General features: G+C 40.0%; 1 protein-coding gene across 3 annotated transcripts in view; it reads left to right on the forward strand.

Annotated features, from left to right (window-relative positions):
* The first annotated feature begins 11,877 nt into the window (after positions 1–11,877).
* LOC116520784 (signal transducer and activator of transcription 5B) overlaps positions 11,878–16,928 on the forward strand; it is a 46,290-nt gene continuing 41,239 nt past the window's right edge. Inside the window, exon 1 of one of the 3 annotated variants that reach the window (XM_032235125.1) lies at positions 11,878–11,948. The gene's annotated coding sequence lies outside the window, so the exon portion shown is untranslated. Of the gene's footprint in view, positions 11,949–12,225; positions 12,346–14,409; positions 14,494–16,928 lie in introns of those variants that run through there. The other 2 variants (XM_032235123.1, XM_032235124.1) reach the window with 2 other exon arrangements.

Here is a 16,928-nt window from a genome sequence, read left to right on the forward strand (position 1 = left end):
GGCATGGCAGATGCCACAACGGCACTCAAAGGGCAATACCAGAGTCACCTACCACACATCAATCAGCCAAGTCCACACAAGGCAGCCAAAAAAGCTGAAGGTCACAGTCCTCATCGAGGGCTCTCCATGCGAGATGGAGATCAACACGGGATCATCACTGGCCATCATGCCGTGGTCTACACTCAAGCAGGCTATCCCTACCCTGAAGAAACAGCATCTATGTGCCCTGATATCTGCCTTCACGATTACTAGGAGAACCGAGTCCCCATCCTGGGCCAGGGCACCTTCCAGGTGCAATTCAAAAACTTCAGGGGCCAGCTCCCAGTGACGGTAGTTAGCGGCGACCTGCAGAGCCTTCTGGGGCTTGACTGATTCGAAGCCCTGGGCCTAGAAGTGACCGGTATCAACACCTTGAAAGACGAGAGTGCCGAAGAATTCTTTAAGGAGTTCGAGGAGTCTTTGGCACCAGTCTAGGTAAGTATGTGGGGACTCCAATCTCTTTTAATTTGGACCCCAATATAGCCCCAATCAAGCTAAAACCCAGGAGAGTACCTTTTGCTCTCCACCCTAAAATTGATCTGGAAGTTGATCATGCATGCTGGGAGACCCCTATAGTGACACCTGTCAAATCTGACGGGTCTATCCGCATCTGCATGGTGTCCAAGTGCACAATCAATAAAGCGTTACAACAAAGCACATAACCTGTACCCATTATACAGTATTTATTACATTCCTTAGGCCCCAGCAAAGTATTCGCTAAATTAGACATGGTGCAGGCATACCAACAATTGCCTGTAGATTGTGCAAGGGTGGAGGCCCAAACTATCATGACGCACAGGGGTGCATTAAAATGTAACCTCCTGCAATTTGGAGTTAGTGTCGCCCTGGACTGTTCCAAAGTGTCATGGAATGGCTTTTGCAGGGGATTCCAGGAGTCGTCCCCTATTTTGACGACATCTTGGTATTGGCTGCAAATGAGGCGCAACTTTTCAAAAGTTTAAGAACTGTTTTGACCAGAATTAGAGACAAAGGCCTCCGTCTCAAAAAAGAAAAATGCCAAATTAACATGCCAAGGATTGAATTCCTAGGGTACCTCATCAATGGCTCTGGGATTCACCAACCTCTAAAAAAATTAAAGCAATCCAGGACGCCCCTACACATCGCAATCAGACAGAGCTGCAGGTGTTCCTCGAGCTCTTTAACTTCTACAGCATCTTTCTTAGACAGAAAGCCACCATTGCTGAGCCCTTACATCATCTCCTGGCAAAGAAGGCAAAATAGTCATGGGGCAGAGCTGAAACTGCCACATTTGCCGCGATAAAAAGATTACTGTCAGCAGACACATTCCTGGTTCAGTACAGCCAGACCCTGCCACTTGTTTTAACTTGCAATGCTTCCCCGTTTGGCGTCGTAGCTGTCCTCAGCCACCGCATGCCCAATGGAACTGAGGCACCCATTACTTATTACTCAAGGACTTTGTCCACTGCCAAGCAGAACTACAGCCAGCTGGACCGTGAGACTTTGGCTGCAGTGGCCAGTGTAAAAAGGTTCCATGAGTACCTCTACGGCTGTGATTTCAAACTCATCATGGACCACAAATTGCTACTGGGCTTGCTGGTTGGGGACTGGCCTACTCTTGTGTCATTGTCACCACAAATGACCAGATGGACTATTTTCCTTGTGGCCTACACCTATCGCCTCGTCCATCGACCAGGCTCAACCTTAGGGCATGCCGATGCTTTGAATCACTGCCCGCTGCCAGAATTACTTGCAGACCCTACTCCCAAGACACCAGTCCTTCTTATTGACTGCTTAGAGACTGGTCCTGTCTCATCTAGTGACGTTGCCTACCACTCTGCAAGAAGATCCACGATCAATCAAATTTTGAACTGGGTATGGAGGGGGTGCCCCAAGGGCCTGTTGGGTCTGATTTCAAAATGTATTATTGTAAAAGAGATGAATTGTCTGTTATTAATGGCTGTTTGCTGTGGGGGGACCAGGTCGTTGTTCCACCCAAACTGTGCATTGCAGTATTAGAGGCTTTACATGTAGGGCATCCTGGAATTGTCAGGATGAAGTCTTTAGCTAGGAATTACATGTGGTGGCCTAACATGGACAGGGTGATCGAAGAATGGGTGGCTACCTGCACACTGTGCCAGGAGTCCAGACCAGCTCCCCCAGAGGCACCTGCTAAGGAGTGGGAGCAACCTCAAGCACCATGGTCTAGAGTGCACATAGATTTTGCTGGCCCAGTTCATGGCCAGACACTCTTAATAGTTATGGACGCCTACTTGAAATGGCTAGAGGTAGTCCTCATGACCTCCACTACGGCAGAAGCGGTCATCAAGGTACTACGGCAATGTGTGTTTTCTCCACACATGGCCTGCCCGATGTCCTGGCCTCTGACAATGGGCCCCAATTCACAGCCATGTAATTCAAGACCTACTTAGCAGCACAGGGAATCAGACATGCCCTGGTCGCACCATTCCATCCGGCCTCCAATGGTCAGGTGGAGAGAATGGTGAGATATGCAAAAGAGGCCCTATCCAGGATGGGCCCAGGAGATTGGCAAACACAGGTTGATCATTATCTTCTAATTCAACACATTACACCAACCGCTACTATGGGGAGAAGCCCCTCCGAGCTTCTCATGGGTCGCTGGCTAAGGTCCCGCTTAGACCAGCTACACCCAAACTATTCTGCCGCATCACCCCCAGACTCCACAAGCAAAATTCGGAATTTTAGTGTAGGGGATTCAGTTTACACCCACAACTACACCGGGGGAACTCTGTGGATTCCTGCCACAGTGATAGGCATCACCGGGCCTCACTCTTATCTCATAAAGCTCGAGGACAGTTGGAATTGGAGAAGGCACGTTGACCAACTCCGTGGCTGCCTCTCCAACTCCACTCTTAGGCAGCCAGAGGTAACTCCTGCACAAATTAGTCAAAGCCCTACCCAAAAGGAGCACAAAGTCATTCCTTCCACAGCCAACTCAAACCCGAAGACACCAAGATACTTATCAACTGATGTTGCAGGCCCGCAGTGAGTTCTGAGCGAACCGGCTCTAGAAGCTCCAGCTGCGGCCTGTGAAAGATTCCAGGAGCTTCCACTGGGCAAAGCTGCAGAGCCAACAGGTCCGTCTGACCTTTCTGAAGAACACCCTCTGACTGAACTGCACACGTCTGGCAGAGCTACCAAAAATCCCACCTATTGCGTGACTTCGTCACCAGTTGGTTGATTCCATCTAAGAGGGGAGGGGTGTTAGATACTAGCAACTATTATAATGGTTTCCGCCAAGGTCCTCTGTTCCAGTGGGAACAGAGGTTTAATCTCATTGGTCGAAGGGTGTGACAGCTCCCTATAAAAGGGCTGCTGTCAAACTGAACCTTCGCTGGATTGTACATACTTGTTCTGTTACAATAAAGAGCTGTTGTTGCCTTTAGCCTGAGTGTGCCTTTCCATTACCTGATTTAACACTGATGGTTCTTGGGGGCCTGCCTTGGTGGGATATTGTGTATGGGGTGTTTCAGGAGTTCATAGCCTTCATGACAATCATACACCTGTCCTGAATAATGGAGGACTCAGTGCACACTGGAGATTGCACATCAGATCTGGGTTTTGTGTCAAGTTAATTGATCTGGATTTGGAAGACATTACTATCACAGGCAAATCAGTGTCTGATCCCTCTCTGGTTGAAAAGTGCCACCCATCTCTGCAAAGAGATAGGACCTGTTCAATTGGCATATCCCAGACAATGTTGGATACTGTCAATTATGATATCTTTCTAGAGAAGTTGCGACTTTGGAGTTGGGGGCAATGTGTTTTGTCATCTTCTTGCTCAGTAGTTGCTTCAGGTGAGTAAGAGAAGACTATACCCATCATCCTCATTGATGGGATGTCTCAAGGTTTACACTTTCCCCCTTCCTGTTTAATATCTACATTAAACTGCTGAGTGAAGTCATCTATCAGTTTGGGGTTTGGTATCATCCGTGTTTGGATGATAGGTGAAGCTTCCAATGTTCTGACTCAGTGTCTGGAGGAGGTTTGAGACTGGAAGGGAAAGATTTTGGCTCAATAATGATAATCCTGTTGGACACCCCAGCATTGGGATGTTTTCACCATTGGTTTTGGATGGTGCAAGACTACTGCATTTCCCTTCTCAAGTTTGGTATACAATTTGGGGCTCTTCTTGGACTTGCAGCAACTGATCACAAACAGGCGATTGTTGTGGCCAGAAGACTCTATGCAACTATTTGTCTTGTGTACCAGTTATACATTTTCCTCAATCTAGAGGCCATTCAAATGGTCATTTGTGGGTTTGTCACCTCACAGTTGGACTGTTTCAATGAGCTCTAGATAGCTTCCTAAACACTATTAAATGGAATGGAGTCAAGTGCATGTTTATGTTGATCAACTGATGGTTGCTTTCTAGGATTCGGAGGAACTTGTTCATCAGAGCATAACTTCCTTTTGCCATTTCTGTTATATTATTGTCAAACTTAATGAAAACATTAGATCACAAGCTGATATAAATAAGAATAGGAAAAATAGAAATATAAAACCCAGAATTGTAACGACTATTCATTCTATTAACTGTAGTCGTATGAACTAGTGAAAATGTTATTGTCCAAGTACCAAACATTTATGTAAATTTGTCTTGAATAAATTAGAATGGTTGGCAGAGCTAAATACTACACAACTTCAGTTCCAACTAGAACATGCTAGATTCTTGAAAGTGACTGTGGGGAGTCTGTAATCTACGACTGGAAAGTGAAAGTGCAGGAAACTCCCAAGTTGGCCACCTAAAGCACTGAAATATTGACAACCACTGTCTATGTTGCTTCCTGCATCTATCTAGTTAGAACACACAAGATTCATGGGAACTGCTTTCCGGAAGATGACTCCCTTGATACATTCTCTCTTTTTCAGAAGTAGAAATGCCCCTATTTTTTTTTTGCTTCTGAAACAGCTTTCTCTGAAAACTCTGCATTCTCTGGGTATTCTTAAAGGTTATCATTTCTGTAGAACTTATCATTTGCTAATCATTTCCACAGAGGATTTTCAATTTGCAAAATGATTTCAGTACTTATTTTTTTAAGCATTAAGATTTCTTAGGGGAAAAAAAGGCATGCTCCAGAATTGCCCCAGCAATTTATAACCCTGTTTCCATACAAACTTAAGTGAGACAATGTGTTTTAAGTGTTGTGGAAATACCAAAAAGGGGTCACTTGATCTAGTAAATTAACCTCTACTGGATCAACTTAGTCTTCATGAGGCCCAGACTTGTATAAAGTAACTCCATCAAGTCCAGCATATTATGGGAACATCTAAAATTAATTAATTAACCTGTCTTCTTGGTCTGCCAAGGAAAAAAGCTGGAGAGAAGCAAGACTGAAAAAGCAAGACTCCTCATTACAGAAATAAATGCAAAGTTTTGCCAGCACAATATAAAACTTCTAAACCAATGTTTCTTAACCTTGGCAATTTTACATTGCATGGACTTCAACTCCCAGAATTCCCAGCCGCCATTGGCAGTGGGGATGGGCTAATTCTGTCAATAAACTTTACAATTTTCTAGCACAAGGATTCAGGATACTAAAATTGGAGGAAGACGGTGGATGTATTCTCAAAATGGTGGTTTTTGACCATGTTAATGTGATTATAAAACACTCAGTCATCTCACACCACCAGCTAAGCAGCATCTACTGTACATTTGCTGAATGAATAAATATATAAATAATGAGCTGCCAGAATAAACAATAAAGAACTCTGCTTGGAAGAACTGCCACGTGTCATTCTTGGTTTGGGTCCTGGCATTTTGGATCATAAGCCTGTATCTGAAATATATACTCTTTCTTCTCTGATTATTGAAGAGTACAGCATATTTGAGAATTCAGTCTACATCTCAATAATTTAAGAAATGTAATTTGCAATTCTGCTAGTTATATCAGAGGTTTGTGGACATATTATCTTTTCTGAAACATTATTTTTACTGTCTTTGATTGTGCAACACATTGTTTTTGGAAAAAAGAACTAACAATCTTCTTTTATTGATAGTTGGGGGTGGGGGAATGAAAGCCAGTATCATACTTTCATTTTAGATGGGGGATGAATGTCAAAATTAATGTTGCTTGAAAAAATTATTCATATGTTAAAAATAATTAAAAGACAATTTTATATGCATTTATCCTTTTAATATAAAATCAAAGCATTTTATCAAATACTTTTTCAGTTTATCAAGCAACAAGATAGAGAGTTTTTCAATGAGAAATAAATGAGTTATAGGATTTTAAAAAGTGCTTGAACTGTGTAACATTGTTTAATTAACTTTATGTAATCTTAGAAGCTGCATTGCTAAACCACCTGGGCATTTCTGAAGTTAACATCGACCTTTGTGGAAAGCAGGGAGCTGTTCACATTTGAGGGGAAAGTATCTGCTTCTCCTTCCTGCTATGACATCTGGGCAGTTTAATTTATAACTTACTACAGATATTAATGTCCTTATAATATTACACAAACCAACCAATCTGCTTGGAATCCCATAAGAAACTGCCTGAATAAGAAGACTCCCAATAATGGCTCCCATAGACATTCATAAGCAGACACATTCATTGGTTGTACATTTTTAAAAATAAAAACTGGAACCAAAGTCTTGATGCACAGTATCTGCTGAGTAGTTGAGTCCTGGTGTAAAATCTTTCCTTTGCTTTCCCAATATAGACGACGGGCACCACCTATAAATACCAGATAGTGAGAAAATGGAACCTATCCCAATGGCTTTTAGGAGAGCAGATAAGACAGACATATAGCTTTAAGAATGTAGGTGCCAGAGTGAACTGATAACTGTATAGCATAATAGTTTTTTATGTATTTGGATGTTGGTTTTTAAGAATCTTGATTTAATTGACTTCAAATGACTTGACTTAATTGCCACAAGTTTTGCAGTAGTTAGCAATACAAATGTTGTCAATATAACTAAAAAGCAAATCCTGCAAATATTGAGAGACATTCTCAGAGCCACCTATTTTTTTCTGCTGGTACATAAGCACTAAAAGCAGAAAAATGACACCTCAGGAACCTTGGCTGAGATTAAATCCTGCAGTTATTGTTATTATTGCAGAGAGGTAAAGCAGACAACCGATGTCACGGAGACACGCTAGGTGTGATTTTCATAATCCAGAATCAATTGCATTTAGAAAGCATTAAGATTTAGTTTCCATTTCTAATTATTATACTGTTTATCACTAGACTAGTTTCTCATTATATTACTAAATTTGATTTGCATACTGGTGAACAGTTAGTTTTGGTGAGTCTTACAGTGAAGAGTTCTGCAGATGATTTATCTGTTAGTTGCTTGTAGTATGGGTGAGCACTTTCTTTCTTGGAAGAACTCCTTGTTCTTGTAAGTTGAAGGGGGAATGATATAAGTCATCTTACCACACAACTTTTTTATTGCAAGTTATTATTATACTACATTCTCTGATTCTGTAAGAAGGGATCCTACCCAGAAACTTATTTTAAAGAGAGAGAGAAAGAAAGACGGAAGAATCTCAACCTTCCCTACCTGGTGTCTCTTAGATGCATTAAACTTCAACTTTAATCATGACTCTGCTGAATTAAGGATAAGGCCTAATGAGGGAGATGGGGGTAGGTGGATTAGAAATATGACACACCAACAAACAAATAAAAGGAAGGGGTATTAGTTTATCACAGAACATGTAAACAATGTGGGATAACACCAGTGGTGAGTTCCTAACCAGTTTACTACTGGTTCACTGAGAGGGCATTTTGCGTGTGCGTTGCTATGCATGCGGTTGACTGAAAACTATTTTGTGCATGTGCAGAAACATGCCAGTGACGGCATAAGATACTGGGGAACTGGTTGGGGCGTGGCAGGCCTGCGTTGCTGTCGGTTCCAGCAACCCAGGCTGCCATATCACTACTGGTTTGGCTGAACCGGTACGAACCGGTACGAACCCACCACTAGATAACACATAATGAAGTAGTAAAACCTGTATATCTTCTGCCTTATTGCTCTGCATTCACAACTGGGAAAAGGAAAAGAGCACATGTGCTACCTAATAACTCTTAAGATTGTTAGAGTAATGGTTAAAGTGTAATTCATATCACAGATGAAAAATAAAAAGAATTTGGCTTTTTTCTTATTCATTTAGACTAGAGATCTTCATAGAAAGGAATGCAATTTATTATCACTCTCATACATACCATTACAGTGATTTGATTTGCCAGCATCATTTTAATATTATACACAGATGTTACTTGAATTGACAAGATTACACAATCCCAAATTCCCTGCATTTCCCTTTCTTTTCAAGCTAGCATCCAAAATGCAGTTTTTCTCCATGTTTCAGGGATTGAGCCAAAACTATAGGGCAATCTTTATGTAATGTAACAGTAGTACCAGAGCAAAACAGCCTTTTTATTTTTTATCTTGGAGATGAAAATAATTATACCACTGCTTATCATGAATAATATCTAAGAGAGCCATGCTAAACATTCAAAAGAGTTGCTTTACAACAAGCATTCAGGCAAAAACTTTTTTTCTATTAAAACAGCCACATCCTTTTGAAGATTGAATTTTTTTTCCAGTTGTCTATACATTTGTGTATGCACACTCCTGCTGGACCACTAGTGACGCACAAAGCTATGCAAATACATGTATGGAGACAACTTTTGAAACAGCCATGACAGTTGTGTGAAAAAACTTTTACTGTACAGAGTTGTTATTCTAATATGTTTTATGAATCATCATTGTTTTCACTAACACTAATCACCTCCAGTTTTAAATGCAATGTTGAGTGATTGCAACTTCCTGCTGGCTTTCCCATTGACTTGCTACTTGGAAACCAACAGTGAAGGTTGTAAATAATTCACGTGACCATGGGATACGGCAACTCTCATAACTGTGCACTGTTGCCAAATGCCCAACTGGTAATTACAGGACTGCAGGCATGCTATGATGGCCACAACTTCAAGGACTGACTGTAAATCACCCTTTTCAACATTGTTTAGTTCCTAATGGTCACTGGAAAATGGTCACTAAATGAGGACTACCTATATATTATGCTGTTGAGGGCCTTTTTATTGAACAATAAATGTAAGTAAATATATTTTGAGAAAAAGAAGGGTGCAAGAGAAAACATGCTAATAAAAACAATAGGCACTCCAAACAATAATTTTGTAAGGATCAGGACAAAAGCTTCCCTTGGTTCCTCTGTAATAGAAACAGGAACAGTCATGTTGATAGTTAACCTCATATGAGGTTAGCTGGACAGGTAGAGGCTATGAAACTGGTTGTACCAGTCTATAAGCCCAGTTTATGCTTCCTCTCATATCATAATGTAGCTTCTGGTTTTGCACCTTATCAGTCTAAATACTGCTAATTTACTTCCACTCATTTGTGGAGGTATATTGAGAGAAACATCCTATTGAGACATCAGCAACTGACATCAACTTGTAAAGAACTCAGTCTAAACCATATCGTTTGCCATGATGTAGTGAAGAGAAAAACAGCCGTCACTTAGTGGTATTACTTAACCTAAGCTTTAGGAAATGCTCTACTTTCACCTCAGTACACACTGTATTAAAGTAGCTGGAACTATATGAGTTTATTTTTATCAGCCTCTTAACATAAGGATGATTGACCAATTGAAAGTAATCAGAGATCAAAAGCTGAAATAACAAGAGAAAGAAACATTAATAAAAATAGAAGCTACTGGCAGAAGCAATTAAATCTTGATCCAAGTGGTTTTTAATATCATCCATTATATCCTTCTAGCCCAAACATTGTAATTAGAAATGGGAGACATGGTGCTGAGGTGATTCTCCTCCTTTCGCTGTGGTCAGAAGCAGAGTGATTGAACCTGAAGCCCCTGTTTGTGGAGTGCTGTAGAGAGTAAGGAAGATGATCTAGACAGAAATAGGCCACATCCATTCCCAAAGTGACAAGAGGAAAAAGATGAATTAAGTCCAAAACAAGAAGGTATAGCAAGCGACTCAGGCAAACACCTGTCATGGTATATGCGGGTGACCTTGGAAGTCAGGTGAAAGGCTACAACCTAGACAATGGTCAGTCAAGCAGCAGCTGAATCTGCATATGGAACGTGAGCATAGCAAATGGCCCAGAAGAGATTTTTATTGTAAGACTACATTAACAGAATCTTGAAAGTGTACATTTCTTCGCCTTTCAATTTGACTGCCCAAGAAACTAGGGAAGGTCCCTTCTGAGATGTTTGGCATGTCAAAATTCCTTCTGTAGACTGAGTTACTACTTGTCTGACAGTTGTCTAGTTTGCAGCTTTCCACTTGTCTCCCAAGGTCATTCCCACATACTATTACATTACATCACCTCCCTAATTCATATCCATATTTGATATTAATTTAAATTAATTAATTAAAACTTCATTAAGTTTAGTTCCAAGATTCTTCTATTTTAGCTCACTGGAAATCTAGGAACCTGGAGATTTGGAAACACAGATTTCCAAGCAGATTATCTATTTCTGGAAGATCCTTCAGATTCTCTGTTCATGTTCCTAGAATGTGCATTTACAAGCTTCATCCTCTCTACTTGTTGGCTACTTTACCTTATTAGAACTGTTTCATAAATTCATAAACTGCCTGATCAATGATGTTCTATATTGACTGCTATATTTTAATTGCTTTGTAAGTTTATATAGGCATATAACATGAAAAGATAGAAAATGGCTGAGTTAGAACAGTAATATAAAAGAAAACCTTTCACATGTTTCTGTTTACTAGCACTGTACTACAGTTTACTAATATCATTACTATTATTACTGAATAACTTCAAGAACTCTGTTTTCTCCTTCAGCGACTTGCAAATTTGCTACAGGGGAGACCAACATTATTTCTCACAAGATTTTTATTCCAATTTTCTTGCTTCATACAAAATGTAGCTAGGGGACACAAATCTTCCTCATTAGTTTGCTCATATTGTCAAGACATTATTGTAGTTTAATACAAACAACATTGCAAACACAATGGAAAACTGTTAAGAAAGAAGACTGAATAGTGCTCCAAATCTGTTAGAAATTATTTGCCTAGAAGCACTTTTGCAAACAAAAGACATGCTCATGTCATTACATGTTTCACTATAGGATACAGGCTGTCTATGCATGGCAAGGTTTTTGTGCCAAAAATTTTCACGAACCAATTAATTCTGGGAAACTCTTTCAAGGGAAAGATAAAGAAGAAAAGTAGAGATTAAAAAAATAGATCTTTGCTCTGGTGTGTTGTGTATGTGTCCCTCTTAGTAGTGGTGGTGAGAACTCAGACTTATACAATGAGATTCAGTACCTGCTCAATAGGTTACAGCATGTGAACTCAGAAAACTGGGTTGTGTTTAGCAATGTTAATACTAATTGTATGTTGAGCAAACCAGAAACCAAAATGAGGCCATGTTTCTGCCCCCACTCTCATAACTTACATACCCTATGAAAACTGTGTGTGTTGGATGGGAAAGACTACTCCAAACAGCAGCAACACAAGGGAATAAAAAGTGCGAAGACTTGTAAGATTGGGGTGATATAGTGCTGTGTAATGCTGACTTGTTTATTGAACTGGCCCATTTTCTAAATTCGATCGAGGTAAACAGGCTGAGCTCCGAACCAGAAACCAAAACGAAACAAAACGAAACAACTTAAAACTAATGAAGTGTTCTAATGCAGCACCAAGCCCTTCAAAAAGTCCACCGGGCTAAGCGTACCGTATTACGCCAATTCTGAAGAGCGAAGAATTTGTGACAGCATCGCGGGCTGTAATCAAAGACTCCTGAGGCTGAAAGAAAGTACATTCATTGGGTTGGAGGTGGGGCCCTCGCTGCTACAAAAGTGAATGTGAGAGTGTACGGTTCCGGACGGGGAAGTGCGTGTGTGCGCGGTCGATGCACTGTTTGTGGGCCGAAGGTATAGTGTGCGAGTTGGGCTGGCGCGCTTTGGAGAGGGGCTGATGGGGAAGTTGTGCCTCTCGGTCGGGGTGAGGTTGGCACAGGCAGCGCTCCTCAAAGAAGGGAAAGCGGGCGGCGAGCGGCTGCTTGCAGCTGCCTTGAGACTTCCACCACTTCTCTATCTGTATGAGGCTGCGACTAGGGGAGCTTCGACTATTCACACCGGCCCCCGCTTTCGGGCGGCAACGGAGGCGGGTCTGGTCGTGGGAGAGAGAGGGAGGGAGGCGGGTCGCGGAGGCAGGAAGGGCTGTGGCTGGAACCAAGGCTGTGGCGGGGGCAGGGCTGTGGGACGGAGCGAGGCCCGGAAAGAAAGGAGGACCCTGACTGCGGAACCGGGCTGGGCCGTGCCGGCCCAGGTAAGAGACCGGAGTTGTGGGTGCAGGAAGTGAAAAGGGCGACGAAAAACATACCCGCGCCGCGGCTGGGACACCGTGCCGCTTGCATGTAGTGGAAACCAAATATCCTGCGAAGGAGACGGGTGTATATTTCATTCCCCCCTCCCCTCAATAAATTAAAAGATGTGCATGTCCCTTTATGAGCCGAACCCGAAAAGGCCGTTTAGCTGAATAGTAATATTTTAGTTTAGGCACGTGCAAACCGCTTTATGTTTACCTGGGAACAGTTAACCCGCGCGCGCGGGCGCGCGGCTAACCCGTGTTTCCTCGTATGTGTGTGTCACTAAGATACGTATGGCTGTAATCTTAACGTGATTGGCTCCCTTTGTGTATACGCAAATGGTGGTAAATACTTGCCACTGAGTGACACGTGCAGGGGTTGAACCCCCTAGCGTGTGTTATGAACAAGATAAGGTTGCCCTGTTTTCTTGTGGAAGTTATTTGAAACGACAGAATTAACGGGGTGCAGTTTTCACAAAGCAGCCGTGTATCTCCGACTCTACACGTAAAGGTCTAACATGCCACCAGGCATGTTAGGAAAAATGTTGTTTATCAAATCGACGAATCACTTTCCAAAGAAGTGACGCTAGTCTAGGGCGATTTGGGGGCAAGGTGCTTTCAGTGTTCCGCCTACAAGCGCACACTCAGCGCCCCCTTTCCGAAGAGAAGAAAAAAGCTATTCAGCTCCTAACTGCAAGCAGTGACAAATTCCATGGTGTTTTTAAAAATATATCATGGGTATAATGCTGGAATTGATGGCCCACATGGGCTGCGCTGCCATGTATCGTCTTAGCCGGTTCGTAGAGGCAACCCCATCTATCGGAGCTAAATTGCATAAGCTCAAAACTACTATTTGTTTTTGCATTGAAAATAGGTTGCTATACAACCCTTGCTCAAGATAAATTCTTGGGCTGATGAATTTTTTAAATGTTAAGTTGGCTGAAGATTGCAGAGTTTGTTAGTTTACTTTTTGTTGTCTGTTTTCCCTGTTGAGCTGTAAACAGAATATGTACGCTAGAGAAAGGGAATGTTTATGTTTCAGTTCCAGAAGCAATAAATCTGCATGCAGATTTCCCCCTCTCTCTCTTCCCCAAGTTGTTATGGTCAGTTTCAATTTCAAAGCAGTGTCATTTGGGCAAGTGCCTTCTCTCCTGCCTGTCTAAGGCTTGGTGTCTGCCTTTTCTTGTGGCTTTCAATAGTTAAGGTACTAATTCAAGAAGCAGGAATTCTTTCTCAAATTCTCAAATCCAGCCCCTGAAATTCTCTGCTGCTTGTTGAGTTAAAATAGTTGCACAGGTGTTGACATCACTGTATTTCTTTCCACTGTGATTGTGAGAGGATGTGGCCTCTGCTGAACAATGTACAACTTTCTTAATTGTCCCAAAGGTACTTATTCAAGATGAAACTGGACCTTCTGGCTTTTCTTTGAAGATATTTCATTTGTCATCCAAGAAACCTTCAAGCTGAAGAAATGTCTTGGATAAGAAGTGAAACATCTTCAAAGAAAAATCAGAAAGTGCAGTTGGCTATTGAAAAAGCACCTTTGGGACAACTATGACCTGGATGACTGAGAATCTCCATAAACTTTCTTAATTATTTTTATTTATTTATCAAATTTATATGTCACTCATCTCACAATGTGAGACAACACTTAAGCACCTCACACATTTCTTTGTTTTTTTAAAAAATCTGCTTTTAAAACCTGAACTGAAATAATAATGAAATAAATAATAACTTTCCCAGTGTTCCTGCAACATTTATTTTCACAAAACCAAAAGTGAGCATGATTTCATTTGCAATTTTTGTATATTTTTTTCCTCATATAGTTTATTTCAAAAGATTTATATACTGCTTTCCAAATAGTATTTACAGACAGTTTACCCTGGTCCACCCAAAGAGGCAAAGTTATCAGATAATAGTTAGATAATTAACTATTTTGAAAGCCTAAACAAATAAAATGTATTGTCTGATTCAAAAAGTCCACGTGACAGAAGTTCACTTTCATAAATAGGGCCACATTCATCTGACCTGCCAAGGTCTTTTGCATGGAAGGAAGTGTACAGATATGATCCATGGAGTTGGCAAAATGGAAGAATCCCAATTCTTTGGGTATGTAGGTCTAAGAACACATTAGGGCTTATGGAAAGCTCTTACATTTTGAACGGGATAGAAACCTGGGAAAGATAGCCTCATAATCTATTTTATACACTTTGCTAATACAAGCTTAGGTAAAATTTATTGATGCTGTGTTTCTCTTATTTTTATTTTTATTTTCACACTGTAAGTCTATATGTATTTTAATTTCTATAATTTCATATGGTTACTTTGTTTTTTATTTTATCTCCACTTAGGCAAGTTTTAACAGTGATAAGTAGCATTTGGGGGGGGGGACAATTGCTCCCATTTAGTAAATTTGTAGCTATATTCTAAAACAGATTTATCTATGTGTATATCTACATCTATATTTATTTCTGTCTCCATATCTATAGCTATAGAGCTATAGAGCATTTGTCTTTAAATGCCACTAAAGTACTGTGGGAAGTCATCTAGTGTTAATTTCTTTGACTAATTCAGGTCTTATTTATCATTTTGTTTTTAGAAGTTTTCATATTATATTGCAATGCTCTGAGGTAATTTTAGGTGAGAAAAAATGTTATTTGGCCAGTCTCTGGCAAGGAAAGGCAAACTTTGAGGTCTGGGACATATTTGGAATTATAACTGGTTGTGTTATATAAAATGGTCACCATAGAATACTTGCCTATTAACAAAATGGCTACCAGTCTGAGCATCATCAGTCACAAATCCAATTTATTGGAAATCCAACTAGACCTCCAGGATAATTTCTATCATCCCATTGGCACTTTTGTGAGGTCCAAATACTTTCTGGCACATAAATAAAATGCTAGAGGCTGATGATTTCCTTTGTAGTATGCCAGCTTCCTGTTTATGTTTTTTAAATTATTTTTTAAATGCAACTGGACATTCAGAAAGAAATAAAAATGGAAGCTTTCAAATTCTCTGGACCTCTTTGTGAGACCAATTATAGGGAACAAATGAAATCTAAAAAATTACACCAGAGGTTCAAGCTATGAAGTGTGAAATTTAAAGTCATTCCCAACATAAAGACTATGGACTGATACTAAATATAGATTTAGTATCAAATTACACTCAGCATTATGGATAAAAGAAATGGATGTACCTCTCAACACTGAAAATACAAATACTTTCATGCCTAGTATGAAATAGCTTATGTACACAAAAATAGCTTATGTACACACATCTGTCACACATTCAAGATACTGAAACATCTAAAACAATATAATTGACATGTTTTCTTTCTTCCTTTCTGTCTTCTGCCTATTACAATAGTCAGTATTTTTGTATTATATCAGTGCTTTATGGCTGAAGATTTTGTATGCAAGTATTGAATGAAAAATAGATTTTCTGTTCCCGTATATTGGCAATTATTGAGGCACATTTCAGTTTACAGCACACTTTGAGCAGCTGTTCTTAGGTAAAATTATTCATTGGTAAGTTAATTCCCCCTGCTCTTAAGTGAATAATTTACAAATACTGTCCCCTTATATAAGTGTGTGAATTTTCTTTTTATTTCTTTTGCAAAGTGTCCTTTAGATTTCTAACTGCATTATTTTTATAAGCATAGGTAGTGGCCTTTTAGCTACATAAACTAATTCAATATCAGTCAGTGCAGCATATGTCATCGCTTATCCTTTCACTATATCTATGTAATCAATGTAAATTCCTTAAAAAAGCAGGAAAGTAGAACCATAAAATTATTGATTTTTTAAAATATAGGATATTTTTTGTAATAGCATATTGTTTTTCCCCTAAAGAATAAACTAAAGAGTATTAGAAAACTAATCCAAGTTTTATATTTATATTTATATGGGGCAGTTTACCTTATGTCTTAAGTAAAGTAAAAGTACTTTTGATTACTTTTATAATTAGACTTATTTCTAGGAAGAGGAAAATAATTCAACCTTGAGGAAGAGTTCATCAGCATTGCCTTGTCTTGTCCTAAGGGTAGAGAGATGGACTACTCTTGTCCTAAGTGTAGAGAGAGGGACTACTATGAGAAGAACTGATAGTAGGATAACTTTGTTCATATTTATGCACATGTGATGACCTAACTCTTTTGAGAAGTCTATAATATTGGGAAATACAGTAATAAGATGTTTAGCAGCAAGTGGGTAGACTCTGGTTTGAGTAGCAATGGGTGCATTGTTGGGATCAGGTTGGGGACTGGAGAAAATTGTATGACTAAGAATTAACACATAATCATATGACATCAATCAATCAAGTCAATTTCAGAAGGAGTGATCTCATTGTAGAAAATCTAAAAAAGTCTAAAAAAATCATTCTGCAGTGAAAAAAATGAAATCAAAGAACTTTAGTTATAATTAGAATCTGGCCACAAGTTGTGTACCTATAGTTTTTCAGAGCATTCCTATTTTATTTTTGTATATTTTAATGTTCAACAGGGTTGATCAAGAGCTCCAGTCAAGGATAAGAAATCTTGGAGA

This window comes from Thamnophis elegans, chromosome Z (genome assembly GCF_009769535.1).
Source record: "Thamnophis elegans isolate rThaEle1 chromosome Z, rThaEle1.pri, whole genome shotgun sequence".
Taxonomy (NCBI): Eukaryota; Metazoa; Chordata; class Lepidosauria; order Squamata; family Colubridae; genus Thamnophis; species Thamnophis elegans.